General features: G+C 39.1%; 1 non-coding gene across 1 annotated transcript; it reads left to right on the top strand.

Annotated features, from left to right (window-relative positions):
• Positions 1–8,956: 8,956 nt before the first annotated feature.
• LOC150003050 (U6 spliceosomal RNA) lies at positions 8,957–9,063 on the top strand. The gene has a single exon (XR_016512911.1). It is a non-coding gene; the product is annotated as a U6 spliceosomal RNA (small nuclear RNA).
• Positions 9,064–19,426: the final 10,363 nt, after the last annotated feature.

Here is a 19,426-nt window from a genome sequence, read left to right as displayed (position 1 = left end):
TTGCAAGAGATGCTAAAGGGTCTGCTTTAAGAAGATGAAGAAACAGAGAGACAGAGAGAAACACAAGTACAAAGGGGGAAAATGACAATGATTAAGTACCTATGGGTAATAACCATAAATGTAAATGGATTAAATGCTTCAATCAAAAGACATAAGGTAGCCGAATGGATTAAAAAGCATGACCCCATATATGTTGTCTACAAGAGACCCACCTTAGAACAAAAGATCTACACAGACTGAAAGTGAGGAAATAGAAAAAAAAGTATTTCAAGCAAATAGACATGGAAAAAAAGCTGGGATAGCAATACTTACATCAGTCAAAACAGATTTCACAGTAAAGGTCATAAAAAGAGACAAAGAAGGACAGTTCATAATGCTTAAGGGGAAAATATTGGCTGGTAGTTTTCATTCTTTGTTGTGTCTTGACCTGGCTTTGGAATTAGGGTAATACTGGCTTCATAGAAAGAGTTTGAGAGTTTTCCCACTTCTTAGATTTTTTGGACTAGTCTGAAATAATAGAAGTTATTTCTTTCCTAAATGTCTTGTAAAATTTACCTGTGAAGCCATCTGGTCCAGGGCTTTTGTGTGCAGGGAGTTTTTTGATTACTGCTTCCATTTAACTGGTTGTTATTGCTCTAATAAGGCTTTCTGCTTCTTATTGATTCAGTTTTGGAAGATTATATGTTTCCATAAATTTGTCCATTTCATCTAGAAAGTCACATTTCTTGTGATACAGTTTTTCGTAATAATTTCTTACAGTCCTTTGCATTTCTGTGGTATGGGTTGTGGTTTCTCAAATCCCCAGGAAGAGTGCTAGATGAAACTGAGGCAAGCAAATTATCAGACATGAAATTCAAAACAAGGGTTATAAGGAAGCTCAATGAACTTGGCAAACTCAGAGAAAACTACCATGAACTCTAGGGAAATTATAAGAACTCCAGGGAAACTACAGTGAACTCCAGGGAACCTTCAAGGGACTTACTGAGAACCACACCAGCATTAAAAAGGACATAGGAAACATCCAGGAACAAATGAAGAATACAGTTTCTGAACTGAAGAACACAGTAGAAGGAAGCTAAAATAAGCTAGAGGAAGCAGAGAAGTGGATCAGAGACTTAGAAGACACCATAGAAAAAAATTCGGAGACAGTGCAACAAAATGGAAAAAAAATAACAACTGAAAAAGAATAAGGAGGGTTTAAGAGACCTGCAAGACAACATGAAATGTAAAAATATCTGTCTCATAGGGATACCAGAGGGAGAGGAAAGAGAGAAAGGGATAGAAATTCTGTTTGAAAAAATAATGACAGAAAACTTCCCTGATTTGATGAGACAAAAAGTCATGCAAGTCCAGGAAGCACTGCGGGTCCCCATGAAGATTAACCCAAAAAAGCCACAAGCCACATCAAGACACATAATAATTAAAATGACAAAGTTCAGAGACAAAGAGGAAATCCTAAAAGCAGCAAGAGAAAAACAGCAAATAACATACAAGGGATCTCCAATAAGACTATCTGTGGATTTCTCAACAGAAACACTACAAGCCAAAAGGTAATGGAAAAAAATATTTCAAGCAACTAAAAACAAAGTCCTACAACCAAGATTACACTACCCAGCAAGGTTCTCATTAAAAATGAAAGGTGAAATAACGAGTTTCCCAAACAAAAGAAAGCTAAAGAAATACATTTCCACTGAACAAGCAATGCAAGAGATACTAAAGGGACTGCTTTAAGAAAATGAAGAGAGAGAGATATATAAGAACACAGGTACAAATGGAGAAAAATCACAATGAATAAGTACCTATCAGTAATAATCTTAAGTGTAAATGGATTAAATGTTCCAATCAAAAGACATAGGGTAGGGAATCCAAGATGCCTGAGGAGTAAGTGGAAGCTACACTAACCTCCCAGGACCAATCTGAAATTACAACTTAATTGTGGAGAAATTATCTGGAATAACCAACTGAACACTAGCCGGAGAGAAGTCTTATAACCAAGGAAAGACAGAAAAGGCCACTTCATCACAACATGATGGGTAGGAAGTGCAGAGACATGAAAGGCCTGGCTGGGTTCCCACGGGTGGCATCTGAAGGAACTGAGAAACAGCTCAGCAGTCGGGAGGTCCCCTGAGAAGGGCAGGGTCTAAACCCCCAGCTGGGCTTCCCAGCCTAGAGCAACAGAGAGAAAGTCAAATAGGGTCCAGCTGTGAAAAGTGAAAAGGCATGGGAATTTTTGTTGGCCTGAAAGAAGCAGCTGGAGAAAGAGAGCTCTTAAACTAGTCGCCCACTTACGCTGGGTGCAAGCAGAGGGAAGGCAGAGAGGACTAGAGATGCTTGGAGAAAATTTGGGGTGGTAGCTTTGTGGAGAGAACTGAGGGAGAAGCCAACTGGGTCCCAGTGCTGACTCATTCCCCAGATGAATTTTACAAAACACTTAGGAAAAAACTAACTTCTTTTCTCAAAGTATTCCAAAAATGCAAGAACAGGGAAGGCTCCCAAACTCTATGTAGCCACTATTACTCTAATTCCATAACCAGGTCAAGGCACAACAAAGAAAGAAAACTACAGGCCAATATCGCTGATGAACACAGATGCTAAAATGCTCAACAAAATATTGGCAAACAGGATCCAGCAACACATTAGAAATATCATAAACCACAATCAATTGGGATTCATCCCAGGGATGCAACAATGACTTAATATTTGCAAATCAATAAATGTAATGCACCACATAAACAAAATGAAAGACAAAAACCACATGATCACGTCAATAGATGCTGAGAAAGCATTTGATAAAGTACTACACGCATTTATGATGAAAACTCTCAGCAAAATGAGAATAAAGGGTGCATACATTAACATAATAAAGACCATATATGAGAAACCTGCAGCCAAAATTATACTCAATGGGGGAAAATTGAAAATATTCCCCCTGAGGTCAAGAACAAAACAAGGATATCCACTCTCCCCACTCTTATTCAACATAGTCTTGGAAGTTCTAGCCACAGTAATCAGACAAAAAGAGAAATAGAAGACATCGAAATTGGAAAAAGGGAAGTAAAACTGTTATTATTTGCAGATGACATGATAGTGTACATAGAAAACCCCAGATTCCACGAAAAAATTCCTCGACCTACTACATACTTTTGGCAAAATAGCAGGGTAAAAAGTCAATGCTCAGGAATCAAAGGCATTTCTATACACAATAAAATATCAGAGACAGAAACTAGGAGAAAGATCTCTTTTAATATAACAACAAGAACAATCAGGTACCTAGGAATAAACTTAACCAAGGAAGTAAAAGACCTATACTCAGAAAACTACATAACCCTGAAGAAATAAATTAAGCAAGATACAAATAAATGGAAGCATATACCATGTTCAAGGATCAGAAGAATCAACATCATTAAAATATTCATACTACCCAAAGCAATTTAAGATTCAACACAATCCTTATTACAATACCAGTGACATATTTCACAGACCTAGAAGAAATATTTCCAAAATATATATGGAACCAAAAAAGACCCCAAATAGACACAAAAATCTTGATGAAGAAGAAAACAATAGGAGGAATCACAATACCTGATACAAAGCTATACTACAAGACCACAGTATACAAAACAATCTGGTAATGGCATAATAACAGACATATAGACCAATGGAACAGAACATAGAGCCCAGACATAAACCCAGGTCTACATAGTCAACTAATATTTGATAAAGGGGGAAGAAACATAAAATGGAGTGAGAAGATCCTCTTCAAAAAATGGTGCTGGGAGAACTGGACAGGGACATGCAAAAAATGGAACTAGACCACCAACTTACACCATATACCAGAATAAACTCAAAATGGATCAAAGACTTAAACATGAGCCATAACACCATAAAAGTCCTAGAGGAAAACATAGGCAGCAAAATTTCAGATATCCCATGTAGCAATATTTTCACCAATGTATCTCCTAAGGCAAAGCAAATAAAGGAAAGAATAAACAAATGGGACTACATCAAACTAAGGAGTTGCTACACAGCAAAAAAAAAACAAAACAAAACAAAACAAAAACATAAGCAAGATGAAAAGGGAACAAACCATATGAAAAAAGATATTTGCCAATGATTCCCTCAGACAATAGATTAATCTCCAAAATATAAAAAGAACTCATATGACTCAAAACCAAGACACACAACCCAATTTAAAAATGAGCAAATTACGTGAACAAACACTTCTTGGAGGAGGACATACAGAGGACCCATAGACGCATGAAAGAATGCTAAACATCACTAGCCATCAGAGAGTTGCAAATTAAAAACACAGTGAGGTACCACCTCACACCATTCAGAATGGCCATCACCAACAAATCTACAAACAACATGTGCTGGAGAGACTGCGGAAGAAGGGGAACCCTGGTTCACTGCTTGTAGAAATTTAGACTAGTACATCCACTATGGAAAACAACATGGAATTTCCTCAAAAAACTAAAAATGAAATTGCCTTTTGAATCAGTAATTCCATTGACAGAATTATAGCCAAAGAATCCTCAAACACCAATTCAAAAGAACCTATACACTCCTATGTTCATAGCAGCACTATTTACAATAAGCAAGTGCTGGAAACAACCTAAGTGCCCATCTGTAGATGAGTGAATCAAAAAACTGTGGTGCATTTACACAATGGAGTACTATGTAGCAGGTAAAAAGAAGGAACTTCTATGATTTGAAACAGCATGGATGGAACTAGTGAGAATTATGCTTAGCAAAATAAGCCAGGCAATGAAAAAAAAATACCATATGATATCAACTAACACAGGAGACTAACGAACAACAGAAAAAAATGAGTGAAATTGAACCAGAGGCATATAAACAAGGAGGAGACTGACAGTAAAAAGGGAGAGAGGTAAAGGAGGGTGGTAAAAAGAGGAAGGGTATAGTCAAAAGACATGTATCAGTGGCCCATGGACATGGACAATGGGATGGGGATTGACTGTGGGAGAAGGGGTGGGCAGAGTGTGGTGAAGCAATGGGGGAAAAAGTGTAACAACTGTAATAGAAAAACAAACAAAAATTTTTAGTAGGGGAAAAAATGAAAGCAAAATAAATTAATAAATAGGCCAACAAATCCCCCCTCTCTCCCAAAAAATCCTCACATGTAAGAAAGTGAACAAAATAAAATGTGAAGTATGGAAATGCGATTTCAGTGAATATAAGAAGGACAAAATTTTTCTCTCACACTTTATATTTTTCGCCCTTCCTGATCCCTCCAGAATTTAGCATTCTGAAGAACTAAGTAATGACATAAGGTTCTTTGCATAAAACCAATAAGACCAGTTGTTAATAGAGGTTTTGTTAAACAAGACTTTGACTAGAATGTCATAACTGAATGAGGCATGCTTGGGCTCTGGTTGTTACCAAAAAGCCCTGATGAACTGAGATTGACTCTTGAATGTAATAAAAGTCCATGAGAAAAAAGGCCTGGTACATTGGTTGGTTGAGCGGTCCACAGTGATCTTTCCAGGGAAGGAATGGAAGGTTGCTTTCTGGAGAGATGGCTAGAAGAAACCTTAAAGCACAATGGAAAACATGAAGGACTTGGAAAACACCGGTGTTTATAGGCAAGGCTGAATGGCAGGTGTGTGGCTCAGCTTCTGTGCCCCGAAGGGCAAACTGAAAGTCACCATAAATGTTCCTTGTGTATGTTCCAGCAAAGCAGACTTAACGATCATATGTGATCATTGCTGCTCTTGTTGTGTTTATGCAAATGAACAGGATAAATTAAAACCGGACTTAACAGTTCCTTTAATGACAAGGATGGTAATCTTAAGGAGAAAAATTGCGATTCAAGGAAAATAACAATGCTCAGTATTATACTATAAACTAGTGCAGCTAACTGTCTTTAAAGTTTATTTTTGGGAGAGGAAGATGGCAGAGGAGTGAGGGGAGGCTGCGCTTGCTTGCTCCTGAGACCTGTCTGTAGTTAGGACTAATTACAGACAGAACATCTCAATTAACATCTGGATACTGGCAGTAGTTGAGCCTTGGTGTTGCTGGATCAGAGAAGACTGTCTGGGAGCAACCTGTTTGGTGAGGATAGCAGAGGAGAAATAGACAAGATGGGATATCTGACTTGGATGGCTCCCTGAGCTGTGGATGGCTGTAGGCAACATTTTTTTAGTGATGTCAGGTTTCACCAGAGGAGAATTGGGAGGAGAACAGGGCTCTGTCTGCTGGCAGAGTCAGGAGTGGGCCAGGTGGCATCTGGCTCTGAGAGGCAAGAAACAGCGTACTGCTGTGTGTGTATGAATGTGTAATTCCTTTTGATTTTTCTCTTTTGTTTTTCACTGAAAGGGGAGGAGAGGCTAGGGGTGGGATGAGAATCTTGAGGAGCACAGGTACAGAAGTGCACTCGCCCACTCCCCAACCCTTCCACTGGGTCACACAAGTGAGCACATGGAAGAGCACCAGTCCACCCATCCAGGCACACAACCAACTCACTGGCCACTCTATCCAGGTGCCCCTTGGGCCAGCCCCAACAGGTGCAAAATCAACACAGCAGTCCTTGTTGGACTTCCCTTCAGTTCAATTTTCTGAAGTTTCTGGTTGTTTTTTATAGTTTTGAGGTAGTTGTATTCCTTCTTAGTTGTGACGGGAGATGTTGTGTGTCTTCCTATGCCTCCATCTTGGCCAGGAGTCCAAAAAATTTTTTTTATGTAGCTAAATTTATTAATAACCATTCTTCATCTGGACTCTGTTTCTCCCAAGTTTTCTTCTTCTAGGCTTAGTCAAGAAAGTATATATATATAATACTAGCTTTCAACAGTATCTATTCTTCTTCGTGCTCTTTCCATTTCATCTTCATTTCAGTGATAGTTTAATACTGGCTTTACTGCTTCTTTTCTATTTTCCACCAACTCATATTTCATTTCCCCCTGGTCTGCCATGTCTTTCTTCACTTCTTGTATTGTGCTTTGTGCTCTTGCTCCATAGAGATTGAAAGTTTCATTAAAGTTTTTGTTTTGTTTGCTTGTTTTAAATATTTATAAAATGTATAAAAATGGTTGGGGCTAGGCAAAAGAAGTTTACAGTTGTTCATATGGAAAATAATACAATTACTTATAAATAATTGTAGCAGAGTAAATTCTGTCCTGCATGTACTTACAACTGTAAACCCACTTTTGTCCCCTGCCCTGTATAATACTGTTATAGATACTAGAAAAGCGTCTATAAAAAAAGGCTACAAGAACAAATAATGAGGAAAGAGATGGAAAAAAGCAAGCAGCAAATGATGAAACTTTACAAAAAGGTTTCTATGGTGCAGAGAGTTGTAACCCATTAAATATCTTATATTTTTATATTATTAATATATATAAAATGGGCCATATGTTAGCAAGGTACTTACATTTATAAAAGAGTAGAACTACCTCTGAAGACAGTTGTAGTTTACTCACAACCAAATCTTTTGTGTGAGTTTATTTAATTGGCTTTGCATAGGAGATATGGTAGGCAGCTGGGTCAAAATATGATGTCTCCCTTCTCTACTTCAGCGGCAGAGGAAGCTTCCTGTAGGATTTCCTTATTTAGTCCCATTTGCACTGCCTCTGGGACTAACATAGGGTTCAGAGGAGATCCTTCAATTAGTGTCACATGCTCTGTTTTGGCTGCAACATCAAGGTATTAAAACTCAAGGTGTGCATGTTACCTTTAAGAAATTGAGTTTTCGGTAGGGGGAAGATGGCTACGGAGTAGGGACAGTGTTCTCAGCTCGCTCCTGTTAAGGAGAGAAACCAGGAACGAATGCAAAGAGGAGTGACTGACAGCACCTCCACAAAAGACCTCTAGACAAGGTGGGCAGAGTGACTCTCAATCAACTAACCAGAGAAAAATATCCACCAAAAAGTAGCTGAAATACAACCAGACAGATTAAAAAAATATCATCAACGACAACACAGACGAAGATCCAGGAGGGCGGAGGAGTAAGTGGAAGCTACACTAACCTCCTCCAAGGACCAGCCAGTGCTGACTCAGCCCCAGTAAAGCAGACAGACCATTCCCCTCCAAGTGGCGTCATACTAAGGGGAAATAAAAGCCCTGCCTACAGGAATTAAGCTGCCACACCCATGGTCCGTGAGCCTGACGACCAATCACAGATTGAATATATTAACAACTAAAGAAGAGAGACAAAGGCAGTAGATCACTGGAAGTCCCCAATAGGCTGCCTAAGGCCAGTCTGGTACATGACCTGACGCTACCAGAGGCAGATCCAGGAAGAGCAGATCATTCCAAGAGCACCAACAAACAATAGGAATCACAAAAATGGGGAGACAGAGAAACAACCCCCCAATCAAAAGGAAAGGTAGAATCCCCAGAGAGAGTGCTAAATGAAATAGAGGGTAGCAAAATATCAGATACGGAATTTAAAACATGGATTATGGAGAAGCTAAATGAGCTCAGTGGAAACAACAAAGAACTCCAGGGAAACTACAAGGAACTCCACAAAAACTACAAGGAACCCACAGAGAATTACACGAGCATGAAAAAGGACATAGAAGCTATCAATAAGAGCCAGGAGGAAATGAAGAATACGATCTCTGAATTGAAGAACACAGTAGAAGGAATTAAAAGCAGGCTAGAGGAAGCAGAAGATAGGATCAGTGAGCTGGAGGACAACGTACACAAAAACTCCCAGACAATGCAACAAAATGAAAAAAGACTGAACAAGACTGAAGAGGTTCTAAGACAGCTGCAGGACAACATGAAACGTAATAATATCCGTATCATAGAAATTCCAGAAGGAGAAGAAGAAGAGCAAGGGATAGAAAACCTCTTTGAAAAGCTAGTGACAGAAAACTTCCCTCATATGAGGAGAGAAAGAGTCACGCAAATCCAGGAAGCACAGAGAGTCCCAATGAAGATGAACCCCAACAGGCCCACCTCAAGACACATCATAATTAAAATGGCAACATTCGTGCTCGCTTCGGCAGCACATATACTAAAATTGGAACGATACAGAGAAGATTAGCATGGCCCCTGCGCAAGGATGACACGCAAATTCGTGAAGCGTTCCATATTTTTAACTAACCATCTTAAAAGTTTCTTCTCCAGATTTAGAGACATGTTTGCGGGATATGTTACATAAATTAACACGTGTTTTTTGTTTTCAAAGGACATAAGCCTATGATCGCATTACCTGAGTGATTATCTGTATGCATAAGCCTCACTTAATCCTCTCTGCAGCGCTGCCTCCTGAGACTCAACGGTTTGGCTGAACTAAATGGCTGGGTTGGGGAAGAATGGGGTGGTCTGTGGGCTTCACTTTAAAACGGGTTTCTCTTTTCTATCCTAATGGCTTGGATAGAAAAGGCCCAGAGGTCTGAGAGGGGGAAAAACCTAAACTATTTACCTCAGCCCAAACTAAGTATAATGGGCAAAAGGGTTTTGGACAGGCGAGATGTGCCTAGCACACCTTCTTACAAAGAAGCCTTTTTATTTTTATTTTTTTCCCTAATATGGAACATTGAAAAATTAATCCCTGCCTTTTGTCATCTAGTAGTTATGGATTGAATGATGTCTTTTAACACTTTTCGCCAAATCTATTGCCCCCAGAACACAACAAGGACACCAGCCTGTTAAACCAAGCACGCCGTTGACCGGAGACAGCCAACTGACCTGGAGTCTGCACGATCCTTCCCCATGTGGGAAGGCCACCCTCCCCTCCACACCCCCACTCCTATTAGGGTTTTCTGGACCCAAGGGTAGGTAGGACGACGACCATGTCCAGCTTGAAGCAGCTAGAGGAGCTTGAGACCTTCGCCCATTGTCCTTTACAAGATTACAAAGGGTCCTAATATTTGAGAGGGAGGGGATAGTTAATTTTTCCGAACCAGGGGTATGGACTTGGGGGGGATTGCTGGTGGAGGGGGGTGCTGGGTGGAGGGGAACAAGGGGGAGAAAATTGGAACTGTTGTAACAATATAATCAATAAAAAACATTAAAAAAATAAAAATAAAATGGCAACATTCAAAGACAAAGAGAGAATCTTAAAAGAAGCAAGAGGAAAACAGCTAATAACATACAAGGGAGCTCCAATAAGGCTATCATCAGATTTCTCAGCAGAAACGCCACAAGCCCGAAGGGAAAGGCAAAAAATATTCCAAGCAATGAAACACAAAGGCCTACAACCAAGAATACTATACCAAGCAAGCTCTCATTCAAAATGGAAGGCAAAATAAGGAGTTTCTCATACAAAGGAAGTCTAAAAGAATACATCTCCACCAAACCAGCAATGCAAGAGATGCTAAAGGGTCTGCTCTAAGGAGATAAAGAAACAGAGAGAGAAAGAGAAGAACACGAGTACAAAGGGGGAAAATGACAATGAATAAGTACTTATCAGTAATAACCTTAAATGTAAATGGATTAAATGCTCCAATTAAAAGACATAGGGTAGCTGAATGGATTAGAAAGAATGACCCACATATATGCTGTCTACAAGAGACCCACCTTAGAACAAAAGATCTACACAGACTGAAAGTAAAGGGATGGAAAAAAGTATTTCAAGCAAATGGACATGAAAAAAAAGCCGGGGTAGCAATACTTATATCAGACAAAACAGATTTCACAGCAGAGTCCATAAAAAGAGACAAAGAAGGGCATTTCATAATACTTAAGGGAAAAATCCATCAAGAAGATATAACCCTTATAAATATATATGCACCCAACTTAGGAGCACCCAAATATATAAGGAACATTTTGAAAGACTCCAAGAAAGATATAGACAGCAACACACTCATCGTAGGGGACTTTAACACCCCATTGTCAACAATGGACAGATCTTCAAAGCGAAGAAACACCAAAGATATTGAGGCACTGAACAACACTTTAGATCGAATGGACTTAGTCGATATATATAGAAGTTTTCACCCCAAAGAAGCAAAATATACATATTTCTCAAGCGCACATGGAACATTTTCAAAGATAGACCACATGGTAGGACACAAAACAAGCGTCAATAAATTCAAGAAAATTGAAATTATATCAAGCATCTTCTCAGATCACAATAGCTTAAAATTGGAAATCAACCTCAAGGAAAAAACTCAAAAACATTCAAACTCATGGAGAATGAATAACATGCTATTAAATAATGAATGGGTTAACAATGACATCAAGGAAGAAATCAAAAAGTTTCTGGAAACCAATGATAACGAACACACAACAACCCAAAACCTATGGGATACAGCGAAAGCAGTCCTAAGGGGAAAGTTCATAGCAATACAGGCCTACCTAAAAAAGCTAGAAGAATCTATAATAAAAAATTTAACCCTTCAGCTACAAGAACTAGAGGACGAACAACAAGCAAAACCAAGATCAAGTAGAAAGAAGGAAATCATCAAGATCAAAGCAGAATTAAATGACATAGAGTCTAAAGTAACAATTCAAAAGATCAACAAAAGTAGGAGCTGGTTCTTTGAAAACATAAACAAAATTGACTAGCTTTTAACCAGGCTCATCAAGAAAAAAAGAGAGAGGACCCAAATAAATAAAATTAGAAACGAAAGAGGAGAAATCACAACTGATACAACAGAAATACAAAGGATTATAAGAAATTATTACGAACAACTGTATGGCAAGAAATTTGACCACCTAGAGAAAATGGACAAATTGCTGGAAAACTATAGTCTTCCCAAACTGAATCAAGAAGAAGCAGAAAGTTTAAATAGACCAATAAGAGCTAGTGAAATTGAAGCAGTAATTTAAAAACTCCCAGCACACAAAAGCCCAGGACCGGATGGCTTCACAAGTGAATTCTACAAAACATTTAGGAAAGAACTAAGTCCTATCTTCCTCAGACTATTCCAAAAGATACAAGAAGAGGGAACACTCCCAAACTCGTTCTATGAAGCCAGTATAACCCTAATTCCAAAACCAGGTCAAGACACAACAAAGAAAGAAAACTACAGGCCAATATCGCTGATGAACATAGATGCTAAAATCCTCAACAAAATATTGGCAAACCGGATCCAGTAACACATTAGAAAGATCATACACCACGATCAAGTAGGATTCATCCCAGGGATGCGAGGATGGTTTAATATTCGCAATCAATAAACGTAATACACCACATAAGCAAAATGAAAGACAAAAACCACATGATCATATCAATAGATGCGGAAAAAGCATTTGATAAAGTACAACACCCATTTATGATAAAAACTCTCAGCAAAATGGGAATAGAGGGAGCATATCTCAACATAATAAAGGCCATATATGAGAAACCTGAAGCCAACATCATACTTAATGGGCAAAAACTGAGAGCATTCCCCCTGAGATCAGGAACAAGACAAGGATGTCCGCACTCTCCACTCCTATTCAACATAGTCTTGGAAGTTCTAGCCACAGCAATCAGACAAGAAAGAGAAATAAAAGGCATCCAAATTGGAAAAGAGGAAGTAAAACTGTCATTATTTGCAGATGACATGATAGTGTACATAGAAAATCCTTTAGACTCCACAAAAAAACTACTCAACCTAATAAGTGAATTCGGCAAAATAGCAGGATACAAAGTCAATATTTAGAAGTCGAAGGCATTTTTATACACCAACAATAAAAACTCAGAGATAGAAACTGAAAGAAAAATCCCATTTACCATAGCAACAAGAAAAATAAAATACTTAGGAATAAACTTAACCAAAGAGGTAAACGACCTGTACACAGAAAACTACGTAACACTGAAGAAAGAAATTTAAGAAGATACAAATAAATGGAAGCATATACCATGCTCGTGGATGGGAAGAATCAACATCATTAAAATGTTCATACTACCCAAAGCAATTTATAGATTCAATGCAATCCTTATAAAAATACCAGCAACATATTTCACAGACCTAAAACAAATACTTCAAAAATTTATATGGAACCAAAAAAGAGCCCGAATAGCCACAGCAATTTTGAGGAAGAACACAGTAGGGGAAATCACAATACCGGATATCAAACTATACTACAAGACCACGGTAATCAAAACAGTCTGGTACTGGCATAAAAAAAGACACATAGATCAATGGAACAGAATAGAGAACCCAGAAATAAGACCAGGTTCATATGGTCAACTAATATATGACAAAGGGTGAAAGAACATCAAATGGAGTGAAAAGAGCCTCTTCAACAAATGGTGTTGGGAGAACCGGACAGGGACATGCAAAAAAATGAAACTAGACCACCAGCTCACACCACACACCAGAATGAACTCAAAATGGACAAAGACTTAAATGTAAGCTGTGATACCATAAAAGTCCTAGAGGAAAACATAGGCAGGAAAATTTCAGATATCCCACGTAGCAACATTTTCACTGATATATCTCCTAAGGCAAGGGAAATAAAGGAAAGAATAAACAAATGGGACTACATCAAACTAAAAAGTTTCTGCTCAGCTAAAGAAAACATCAGCAAGATGCAAAGGAAACCAACCATATGGGAAAATATATTCGCCAATGACATCTCAGATAAGGGATTGATCTCCGAAATATATAAAGAACTCATACGACTCAACACCAAGAAGACAGACAACCCAATTAAAAAATGGGCAAAGGACCTGAACAAACACTTCTCCAAAGAAGACATACAGAGGGCCCATAGACATATGAAAGTATGTTCAACATCACTAGCCATCAGAGAGATGCAAATAAAAACCACAATGAGATACCACCTCACACCAGTCAGAATGGCCATCATCAACAAACCAACAAACAACTTGTGCTGGAGAGGATGCGGAGAAACGGAAACCCTGGTGCATTGCTGGTGGCAATGCAGACTGGTGCAGCCATTATGGAAAACCGTTTGGAATTTTCTCAAAAAACGAAAAATGTAACTGCCTTTTGAACCAGCAATTCCATTGCTAGGATTATATCCAAAAAATCCTGAAACACCAATACAAGAGAACCTATGCACTCCAATGTTCAAAGCAGCACTATTTACAATAGCCAAGTGCTGGAAACAACCTAAATGCCCATCTGTAGATGAGTGGATCAAAAAACTGAGGTACATTTACACAATGGAGTTCTATGTAGCAGAAAGAAAGAAGGAACTTCTACCATTTGCAACAACATGGATGGAACTAGAGAGAATTATGCTTAGTGAAATAAGCCAGGCAACAAAAGAAAAATACCTTATGCTGTCACCTATTACAGGACTAACTAATGAACAACACAAACAAATGAGCAAAATTGAACCTGAGGTATGTAAACAAGAAGTAGACTAATAGTAACAAGGGGGGAGGGGGGAGGAAGAGAAGGGTGTAAGAAGGGGAAGGGTCAAGCAAAAAAAAAAAAAATGTATGAATGACCCATGGACATGGGCAACTGAGTGGAGACTGAATGTGGGGGAAGGGAGGGGCAGGATGCAGGGAAGCAAGAGGGGTAAAAAAGTGAGACAACTGTAATGGAAAAACAAACAAAAACTTTTTTTTTAGTGGTTGAAAAATGAAAATATGAAGAATGGAAATGCCAGTTCAGTGAATATTAGGACAAGGATTTTCCTTCACGTTGTATATTTTTCTCCCTATCTGATCCCTCCAGAGTTTGACATTTTAAACAAGTAAGTAATGAAATAAGTTCCTTTGCATACAACTAATAAGACCAGTTGTTAATAGAGGTTCCTTTTTTTTTTTTTTGACCAAATCTTTGACGGGAATGTCAAGCCTAAAGGAAACATACTTGGGCTCAGAATCTTACCAAAAAGCCCTGAGGAACTGGGAATGACTTTCAAAGGTAATAAAAGCCCGTGAGATAAAAGGCCTGGTACCATGGTTGGTTGTGCGGTCCACAGCAATCTTTCCAGGGAAGGAACGAAGGTTGTTTTCCTGAAAGATGGCTAGAAGGGACCTTAAGGCACAATGAAAAGCCAGAAGGACTTGGAAAAAACAGGTGTGTACAGGCAAGGATGAATGCCAGATATGTGGCTCAGCTTCTGTGCCCTGAAGAACAGACTGAGGGTCACCCCAAATATTCCTTGGGTAAGTTCCAGCAAAGCAGAACTAAAGATCATAAGTGATCATTTGCTGCTCTTGTTATGTTTATGCAAATGAACAGGATAAATTTAAAATGGACTTAATGTAGTCCCTTTAAAGACAAGGAGGGTAACCTTAGGGAGAAAAATTATTATTCAAGGAAAATCACAATGATCAGTGGTAGAGTATAAAATAGGGCAACTAACAGTCTTAAAAGTTTCTTCTCATTTAAAATATGGTTTCACTTGAAAATTAGACCATGTCTGTGATATCATCAAAGATATTCAAGTTGCAGCCAAATAGAATTTCAAGTACCTTGCAACTGGATGTCTTCCCAATTAGACAGTCTTACAGATTTAGAGACTTGTTTGTGGGTTATGTTACATAAATTAACATGTGTTTTCTGTTTTCAAAGGCCATAAGCCTATGATCGCATTACCTGAGTGATTGTATGCATAAGCCTCACTTAATCTTCTCTGCAGTGCTGCCTCCTGAGACTCAACGGTTTGGCTGAACTAAATGGCTGGGTTGGGGAAGAATGGGGTGGTCTGTGGGCTTCACTTTAAAACTGGTTTCTCTTTTCTATCCTAATGACTTGGACTGAAAAGGCCCAGAGGTCTGAGAGGTGGGAAACCTAAACTATTTCCCACGGCCCAAACTAAGTATAATGGGCAAAAGGGTTTTGGACAGGTGAGATGTGCCTAGAACACCTTCCTCCAAAGAAGCCCCCCCCTTTTATTTTTCTTTCTCCTAATATGGAACATTGAAAAATTAATCCCTGCCTTTTGTCATCTAGTAGTTATGGATTTAATGATGTCTTTTAACCCTTTTCGCCAAATCTGTTGCCTTCAGAATACAACAAGGATGCCAGCCTGTTAAACCAAGCACGCCGTTGACCGGAGACAGCCAACTGACCTGGAGTCTGCACGATCCTTCCCCATGTGGGAAGGCCACCCTCCCCTCCACACCCCCACTCTTATTAGGGTTTTCTGGACCCAAGGGTAGGTAGGACGACGACCATGTCCAGCTTGAAGCAGCTAGAGGAGCTTGAGACCTTCGCCCATTGTCCTTTACAAGATTACAAAGGGTCCTAATATTTGAGGGGAGGGGATAATTATTTTTTACGAACCAGAGGTATGTACTTGGGTGGGGATTGCTGGGGGAGGGGGGGTGCTGGGTGGAGGGGAGCAAAGGGGAGAAAATTGGAACTGTTGTAACAATATAATCAATAAAAAACATTAAAAAAAAAAAGAAATTGAGTTTTCTAGTGATTTAGAAATTTATCACTAAGCTTCTTCCTTCTGTGTGCCCTGAAGTCTATTCACTGATTTCAGTGACCCTTCTAACCATCTGAAATCTGGAAGTGGTTAAGTTCCTCCTCAGTTTACTGAAGGTGGAGTGTAGGTTCTTATTTGTTATTCTCCTTGCTGCTTTTCAGAAAATGTCCATAAATAAAACCATGTAATGCAGAGTATATGCCTCTATATTATATATGAATCCTTAATCCTTAGTGTTTTGGTTTTACAAATGTCTTCTGCTATCCTGTCACCATCTGGAAGTTTTATCTCTGGCATTTTATTTTTAAGCCCTAACCATATGTTTAATGCTGTCAAATTCATCCTGTTTTCATTTCATAGTTTGTGATTTTTAAAAAATATATATTTCCTTTTACTTGTTATTTACAAAAATATTCTGCTGGGTAACCCATTTCCTTCAGTGCTCCTGTACAATTAAATGTTATTGTATGTTTGACATAACAGCTTATTATGAACCTTGCTGTCCAGAAGGTATTCAGCCATGTAATACAAACAATAGAGACATTTATTTAAAAAGATACAAAATACAAGAAACATTGTACATAGGACAATGATGCCTCAGTTCCCTTCAAAATATGTACCTTGGAATCTCACACACTTCTCCCAATTGCCATCAGTTGCCCCAATGTATTTTCCTGAATCTCACTGACAGTCTCAAATGTCTTCCCTTTCAAAGGTGATTTTTGTTTTGGGAAAAGCCATAAGTTGCAGAGCATCAAACTGGGCTGAGTCACCTAGGTGATTTGATGTTCACCAAAAACCTCTGCATAGGATGTGATGCATGAGGGGACATGTTGTCGTGATGAGCTGTCAATTACCAATTGCCCATAACTGTGGACTTCTAAATCATCTGAATAGTTTCTGTGGAGAAACATTCAAGCTTGATGCAAAATTTGATGTAGATTCCTTGCTCTACTCATTGAATCATTTTGAATGTGATGGCCACACAATATACACGGTCACTCAACAGCATCTACCACCCCAGTGACTAGTACAGTGAAGTTGTCATTGTTCATGCATGAGCATTCCAGTCCATTCTCCTTGGCTACCAGGTTATATAGATGTGACACAAACCATTCTCATTATACTACCAAGTATATATAATTGATCCTGCCATTTCTCTGCAAAATGGTGGATGTGGCACTTAGAGACATGTGTGTACACTGAAGTCACCTCATGCTGACTGTTATGCCAAATAGACCTGCCCAACACCACAATCCCTGATGGTGACTACTTCCTAATCATGGTAAAACAGGACAGACTTAGAAAAAAGAATCAGAAAGAGTACTGCTTCCAGGCAGCATCACTGTTCTAGGCTGGAGAGACAGGGAGAAGGATGAGGAAAGAACTGTGTGGTCAATGTCAAGGACTCACTAAGATGGCCTGTGAGACCCTGAGCTGGCAACTGAAGGAGGAGGTACCAAAATTATTTACTAAAGTAAAATTCATTCATTCAACTTGCATATTTTCTTCAAATACTATAATTGTAAAGGTTTAGCTTACCAGTATCTACAGAGTAACAGGTGGTCAGAAATTCCACCTGAAACAAGGCCAATCTCTGGCACCTGGTCCTCTCTAGGGTAAGAGTCCTTCCCAGCAGGTTTGTGGGCCAGGCTTGGCTGATGGCTACTGACTCTCACTTATTTGTCCCTCTCCATGCAGCTGATTCTGAGTAAAAAATAACTTTTAACAGCCACCTTTCCTGGATCTCTAATGTCTGCCATCATGGAGAATCTTTGAACCATTAAGAAAAGCTCACATTTGGATGCAATAGGTAATCAAAAGGTTTCAGACTTTTGTTAGAGCCATAACTACTTGGAAAGGGGAAACAATTAACATCCTTAGGCACTGTTTCTGGATGAAGTCCTCATCCTGGAAACATCTCAGAGCAGACTGTGCTCTAAGAGACATAACAACATCCCTGCTCTCTTCTTCCCATAAGATGCTCTGGCTTCATGGGTCACATCTAAACTGAAAGCTCACTCATGTTGTCACCATTTTAGGAGTAATCCTTTAAGTCAGGGATAACAAGTGGCCTACACAATGATAACTCTGAAGTCCTGCTTGGTTTATCCTTCAGAAAATATAGCAAGTACAATTGGAAAGTGTTATCAAGTGTCTCTTAAAAAACTTTCAAGAACTTATTTTATTGGCCAAGATTCTACACAATAACAATCTTAGTGGTGACTATTCCTGTTGAGGTCAGTGTTGTCCACAAGTGTCCAATGGTCCTGCACTTGACCAGGTTACTTGTTTACATGTACGTAATGACTCTGAGACAGGGGTGCCCTCCCTCTTCTGGATATTTATGTCATCCTCCTCTAAGTAGAAGAATATCTGATATTCACATATAGATTCTATTTTTTTTTTTTTTTTGGTTTTTCAATTACAGTTGTCCCCTTTTCCCCTAATTTCTCTCCCCCACACAACCCACCCCCTCTCCCGCAATCATATCCCTCCCCGTTGTCCATGTCCATGAGTCTTTTATACAGGCTCTTTAATTAAACCCTTCCCTTACTTATCCCCCTTCTCTCCCTCTCCCCTCCCCCCTATTGACTGCTATTCTGCTCTCTGTTCTATTTAGTTCCTTTGTTTGTGTTGTTCTTTAGTTTCCTGTATTAGGTGATATCATATGGTATTTTTCTTTCTTTGCCTGGCTTATTTCACTAAGCATAATTCTCTGTAGTTCCATCCATGTTGTTGCAAATGGCAGGAGTTCCTTCTTTCTTTCTGCTACATAGTATTGCATTGTGTAAATGTACCACAGTTTTTTGATCCACTCATCTACAGAAGGGCACTTAGGTTGTTTCCAGCACTTAGCTATTGTAAACAGTGCTGCAATGAACATAGGAGTGCATAAGTTCTTTTGAATTGGTGTTTCAAGATTCTTCGGGTATAATCCTAGTAGTGGAGTCGCTGGTTCAAAAGGCAGTTCCATTTTTAAACTTTTGAGGTAATTCCATACTGTTCTCCATAGTGGCTGCACTAGTCTGCATTCCCACCAACAGTGCAGTAGGGTTCCCGTTTCTCCACATCCTCGCCAGCACTTGTTGCTTGTTGATTTGTTGATGATGGCCATTCTGACTGGTGTGAGGTGGTATCTCATTTTGGTTTTTATTTGCAT

Source organism: Furipterus horrens, unplaced genomic scaffold, assembly GCF_987537825.1.
Source record: "Furipterus horrens unplaced genomic scaffold, mFurHor1.1.pri manual_scaffold_8, whole genome shotgun sequence".
Lineage (NCBI taxonomy): Eukaryota > Metazoa > Chordata > Mammalia > Chiroptera > Furipteridae > Furipterus > Furipterus horrens.
The sequence above is the reverse complement of the archived record's forward strand: the minus strand, read 5'-3'. Positions and strand labels throughout refer to the sequence as shown.